The sequence below is a fragment of the Archocentrus centrarchus genome, chromosome 11 (assembly GCF_007364275.1).
Source record: "Archocentrus centrarchus isolate MPI-CPG fArcCen1 chromosome 11, fArcCen1, whole genome shotgun sequence".
NCBI lineage: Eukaryota > Metazoa > Chordata > Actinopteri > Cichliformes > Cichlidae > Archocentrus > Archocentrus centrarchus.
In genome coordinates this window covers 2360178-2366862 of record NC_044356.1, presented here as the reverse complement: position 1 = coordinate 2366862, position 6685 = coordinate 2360178, and the positions used below count along the sequence as shown (strand labels likewise).

Genomic DNA, 6685 nt, shown 5'->3' with positions numbered 1-6685 from the left:
CCTTCCTGGATGAACATGCAATTCTGGAAGTGTTCCAGTCTAGGTTTAAAATCCATCACAGCGCTGAGTCCTCTCTGTTTTTAATGACCTTCTGTTAGCAACCGACTCTGGTGACTGTGTGATACTTGTGTTATTAGACTTAACAGCTGCTTTTGACACTGTGGCCCATGAGATCCTCATTTCCATGCTGGAGCGGTGTGTGGGCATCACAGGTGCAGCGCTCCAGTGGTTTAGGTCGTACCTCTCAGATAGAAGCTTCTGTGTCAGCACTGAGGATGTTAAGTCTGCCTATGCTCCATTCTGGGACCTCGCCTGTTCTCCTTGTACCTGCTGCTACTTGGCGCTATTTTCCGGAAACATGATAATTCTTTTCACTGCTACACGGACGACCGTCAAGTGTATTTTCCACTGAAACACACCGGTTCGTGCTCTATCCAGCCTCTTCTTGTTGCTAGATTTTCTGAGTTTGAATGAAAAGAAGACAGAAATCATGTTGTTTAGACCCAGTGGCACCAGCAGTACCTCCTGTGTTGACCTTTCCACTCTGGCCCCATATGAGAAATCCATTATCACTTTTAGGTGTGAAAATGGACCCAACTTTAAGGGTTGATACTCAGGTCAACACAGTGGTGAAATCCTGCTTCTTTCAGCTGAGGAGACTGTCAAAAATCAAGCCTCTTCTTTCCAAAGGTAATCTCGAATCGGTAATACATGCTTTTATAATGTCTCGTATTGATTAATGTTATTAGCCAGGCCTCCATTGCTCGCCTACAGCTGGTGCAAAATGCTACTGCTCAATCTTTATTTGGTGCAAGCAAGCGAGAGCACATCACTCCAATTTTAGCTTCTCTTCACTGGCTTCCAGTTCATTTACAAATCCACTTTAAAATTCTTTTATTTGTTTTTAAGTCTCTTAATAGTCGTGCCCCATTTTACGGTATCTATCTGGCCTGCTGCACACCTGCAAATGTTCCATCTCGTTCCCTTAGGTCAGCAGATCAGATGCTTTTCCTCGTTCCAAACTCAGAGGTGATCGAGCTTTTGCAGTTGTGGTTCCAAAATTATGGAATGATTTGCCGCTGTATGTCAGACAGGCTCCTTCACTTGCCATTTTTATTCCCTGGCCTTCGACCCAGTGTGAGACTCTGAAATCTTAAGACACTTTTTTTTTAATAGTTCTTAATTTATCAGTTTATTTATTTAACACTTACACCTTTGTTTTGTTTCTGTATTTCATTGCCTTTTGGCCTGTCTTGGTCTTTTATGTTTGATGCTATTGTACAGCACTTTGGTCAGCCCTGTTGTTTTTAAAAGTGCTTTATAAATAAAGTGGTATGTATATCTATTCCATTTTGGCCTTTAATTGCCTTTAATGGACTTTGCCTGGTGTGAGTCCATGTTCACTTGCAGTGGAGTTTCTGTAAAATCAAAGTTTCACAGTTGTAATTGCAACTTGGTTGTTTACATGTAAACCTTTTACAAGGGGCAACATGGTAATTACTGTAACAGGGTATGATGTGAAGAAGGCAGGTCCATGGAGTAAGAGGAAAAGCAACCCTTAATCTCGTGTGTGTGTGTGTGTGTGCTCACACACTAAGTTAGCACCGCGGCTTATCAAAAAATAACTGCATTTCTTGTGGGAAATATTTGTAGCAGAAAGTACACACAGTGTGCCGTAAAATGAGACGAATGGCTGCATTCAGTGGTGATCCTGGACTTTATTTTTACTGCCAGCTGTGGTGCATTAACAAACATTCTGATGTCAGAGGGTGCTCCTAAATACAGTTAAATGATCCGACTAGTGAAACGCCTCAATGAGAGCCCGGGCTTTCTCATTCACAGCACATCATCAGTGAGTGCTGACACACGTGATTCTATCAGTGCAGGTTGTGGACCACTGAAATGGCCATGCTAACAAAAATAAAGGCATGAGTGGCAAGACTTACCTAAACTTCATGAGCATGATGACCATAGATTGTATATAAAGGATGACCTCTCTTGAAGCTAAAAGATCACGTGAACAGTAGGGTTGCTTTCCCAGATATTTCTATAAAACGTTTTTGCAACCAGGGGAGTCGCCCTCTGCTGGCCATTAGAAAGAATGCGCTTCCACGTTGGCTTTACCTTTCAGACCTGCAAGCTACATTCATTTTATAGAATAAGATAATTTTTTTTAATTTATGTTTTTAACCGTGCCTTTTTTTCTTTCTGCGAAGCACTTTGTAACTTTGTTAAGAAAAATGCTATTTAAAATTAATATTATTGTTGTTGTTGTTGTTATTAACATCACTCAGTTTTTTCCCACTTGATGCTACATAGGTTAGAGCTATGTAGCATCAAGCAGGGCAACATTTGAAAACTACCCCTAAGTTCTTCAGTCTATGGTCCAAATATGCTCCCACTCAAGTCTGTGGTGGGCGTATGGTGATGTGACCTGAAGCCACATGACCCATCATTGTAGGTGCCAAATTAATGGATATATGTGTGGATGTTTTGATTTTTTTTTAGAATGAGCCTGATGAGGGCCACATGCATGAGTTGAACAATAATGTTGTTCTGTACCTCAAGTGTTGCTGGAGCTTTAACTTGTTTAGTTTTGTTTCCTGCTGACAGGCTCTGTGCTGCTCAGAGCATTTCCACTGCTCGACATGAATGCAGGACAACAGACACAAATGCAAAGAACAGATGCAGCCAAAATGCCTAAAAACCAACAGAGATACAGAAAATCTGACTGGCTAGAAAATAAAACAAGAATAGAAAAGAGGAAACAAACACGAGGAAAGAGTTAGAGGAACCATGGCAGCCTTTCGCAGCTGCAGGGTATACTTGGACATGTCGCCACCCTGTTGCAGGGCTAACACAGAGAGACAGACAACCATTCACACCTGCAGCCACTCCAGAATCATTAGTCAGCCTGTGGTGCATGTCTTTGCACTGTGGGAGGAGAGAACCCAAGCAGACACGAGGACAACATGCAAACGCCAAACGGAAGGGCCTTAGCCAGCCTGTTTGAACCCAGGACCTTCTTGCTGTGAAGTGACAGTGCTAATCACCACACCACTGTGCACCACAAAAGGAAGAGCTGGAAATAACCAAGCCTGCAGGATTACGCAGCAAGGACCGTGCCATTCCAGCCTTTAATTTCACAGGTATCATCACTTTGCTTTTCCTTTTTCTGTCATTTAAAACTGCAGGTTTTAATTTCCCAATATGGGTGTTTAGGTTAAGTTTCTGTAGGTGGTGCTCTTTGTTCTGTTTCATGCACTGCTTGTGGTACTGGAGACAGTCTGGTGTTAAAACACACAGGAGGGAAGATTTTTATTGATTCAAACAGAAGAGCAGCAGGGAGTGAGAGACAGACACATTGGGGAGAAAAAAGCAGGCAGCAGACGGATAAACACAGAGAGAAATACACACAGCTTGTTTATGTGAGCTGCATTTTTATCTGAGGATTTTGGGACTCTGCTGGGACTGCTTAGTGCATGTTTGTATGTGTGCTTGTATTCATGGTTCATGAAGGCTCACTGTGGGGACTCACCTGCCATCTGAGGACAAACACGACAGTAGCATTTATTATGAGCCTGAATCAATATGTTTTATTACAGTGGCCTTACAATGTGGTCATGGTTATTGACTACAGTGTGATCTTATTAATAAATGTTAGATATGAAAACCTGAATGAAAAGACTCACAAACGAGCAGTTCTTGAACTTTAGATTACTCTGAAACTGTGAAGACCTGCAGAGCATTTCAGGGGCCTAGTTTTGGTTTTGTGTTCTGCTCTGAAATTGATTTAATTTTGATCATCACTGTGGTTTAATTTTGGGAACATAATCATAACTGCAGTTCCGCTAATGTCCACTAGAGGCTGCATCAATGAATCAATAATGCACAAATAATTGTTTAATGGTGCTTTTTACATGTGGGTACAGACTCTCTAGCTATCTTTATTCTGCATACAATATAGACAAGATATTACAAGTGAAAATAATCCAGGTGTCATTGAGTTTGATGGCCACAGGTAGAAGTGATTTCCTGTGGCAAGAGGTGGCTTTGGCCCCACCTGTAGAGAGCTTCTGTGGTTTTTTTCATGAAGTCCAGTTTACTGTCAGTGTGAACAGTGAGGTATCTATAATCCTGCACTTTCTCCACATACACCCCATGGATGGAAACGGAGGTCACAAGTGTTCTGGTCCTCCTCGTGTCCTCCCCGGATTTATGGTGTTTGCCATGTTAAGCTGCAGATGGTTCTGCTTAAACAACATAACACAGTCGCCCATCACAGTCTTGTACTCTTCCTCATCACCCTCTCTGATACATCCCACTGCTGCAGAGGCATCAAAAACCTTCTAAAGGTGGCAGGTCTCTATGCAGTAACCAAGGTCTGTGGTGTAGAGAGTGAAGGTAAGAGGAGATATGACAGTCACCTACAGGGCTCAGGTGCTGCTAACCACACTATCTGACACACAAATACACGTACTGTAACCTGCCAGTCATAAAGTCAACTATCCAGGTCACCAGGGAGTCATCGCTGTCAGTTTATCTCCCAGTAGAGGCCGCCTGATGGTGCTGAAGGCACTGGAGTAGTCAAAAACATGCTTCTCACAGTGCTCGCTGGCAGGTAGAGAACGATGTCCTCAACTCCAACTCTGGGCTGGCAGACAAACGTTTGTGAGGAGAAGAGTTTACTCAAGAGAAGGGCTTTGTTCATTGAAATGGAGCAAATCTAGATGCCACTCTATTCCCTATACCAGAGATAAAGAGGTGCTCTCATGGTTGCTGTGCTGGTTCAAAGGTCAAGGTTTGGAGGTGGCGATATAAGTCCTTTCTGCCAACAGTCATCATAGGAAACACCATCTCTCTGCCCAACAAAATGATGAGCTGGAGATATTGTTGCAGTGTTTTACTGAAGCATGGTTGAATCAAAACTCATAAAAAATCCTAAATTAAATCATAAAACCAAAAATCATAAAATTTCTCGTGTACATTCCACCCGAGGCAACAGCTGAAGCTCCATGTGAAGTTCTCCATGCTGGGATACAGACTAAACATCTGGAGGCATTTGTTAGGTAACTTAAATCATCTTTATCTCTCCTCCCCCCTGACTGGATTCACAGTTTTGACTGTCCTACCAGAGAGCATCGTGAAGCCATCCTGAATGACTCTGATCACCCACTTTATAACATCTTTATGGAACAAAAAAGCATCAGTACTGGAAGATACAGAAAATCATTTGTACCCACAGCCACCAGGTTTTTTAATTCTCATACAAAAAGCAGATGAGCTATGCCAGACAAATTCCCCTCTGGGATCAATAAAGTCTTTTTTTTTTTTTTTTTATCATCAAACAGGTGTGGATGAAGACGATGCAGCAAAAATCCCCGAAAAGTTCTGAGCAGTCACAGAGTCACAGCTTCCCTCCACCCTGCAGCTGCTGAAAGGAAGAGGAGGTCTGGCGTTAGCAGGACCTGAGCTACTGGGATATAGAAACTGTGAGTTAGCAACACTGATAGGATTAAAATTACACATCATTAACTATATAATTCACTTCGACCTTCATTTATTTGTGGGGTTTATAGATGTTTTTAATAAGCTTAAGAAAAATGAGGACAACTACAGATAATATTAACAGTAAAAGACACTGAGTAACTGAACATCAATAATTGTGTCTGCAGCCAATCCCTGAATTCAAAGTACATGAAGTGTAAATTTCCTGATATTCATGGATATTTGTATAAAGCTGCTGTAGGATGTAATGTAATGACACTGGAGCATTGTTAGCAACACTGACATTTATTAAGGATTTATAATCTAATCTAATCTTGAGGCAGGGGAGCAGCTGAAAGTAGCTGATTCTTGTACAGGGGCAACATAGGAAGTCTTCACAGAAGGGTGGTGTGAGGTTCCATCCCACTGCCTCTTCACTGTGCAGCAACATAAACTTATTTTCTACACTGATTAACTGAACTGAGTAGTTTCTGTCACTTTTATACAGTCAGAGATTAAATAGTTTCTTCTAGACTAAATCACATGCATAATCTTTAAAGAAAAACAGCAAGTATATACAATAAATAATACTGCAAACAGCTGCATAGAACACAATAACATAACAAGTGTGTTAGGATTGCACCAGCTTTATGGCAGATTTTAGATAGAGTGAGGATTAATATTCGTAATTATTTTCACGTCTTATTTCTATTATAATTTCTAATATTTGCTACGATTGCTATTTTATTCTTTTTAGGATATAAGTTCTTTCTTGCTCTTGGACTAATTTATTTACTGATGTGTCTCCTTGTCCATCTGTTTGCTGATATACAATATAACTCATGTTTTTATTCCTTCTGTATTCATAGAGTCCTGGCAGCTGACAGGTTTGAACAAAGAAAAGTTCATTTAGAGCCAACGTTATTTGTGAAAATGCATTAAGTTATACCATCAGTGACGCTTTTGCACATCTCCTAGCAACATTTGCTGCTGCCATGGAAAAAGCCCTGGTTTCCTCAAGCACATATGACCAAAATCTATTTATCCCAAAAGCCAAAAATAAAAATAATACCAGGAATACTTGTTCTACGTGTCTGTGTGCACCAAATTCCAGTTAACTGTCCAGTAAAACTTAATATCTCCAGTTTGAGGACTGTAAAGCTTTTTAGATCGGGATTACAACCTTCTCCAAAGGCTG

General features: G+C 41.1%; 1 long non-coding RNA gene across 1 annotated transcript; it reads left to right on the top strand.

The window, feature by feature from the left end:
- Nucleotides 1-2918: 2918 nt before the first annotated feature.
- On the top strand, nt 2919-6479 carry LOC115787784 (uncharacterized). Its single transcript, XR_004020540.1, has 3 exons — nt 2919-3149; nt 5352-5492; nt 6357-6479. It is a non-coding gene; the product is annotated as an uncharacterized LOC115787784 (long non-coding RNA).
- The last annotated feature ends 206 nt before the right edge of the window (nt 6480-6685 follow it).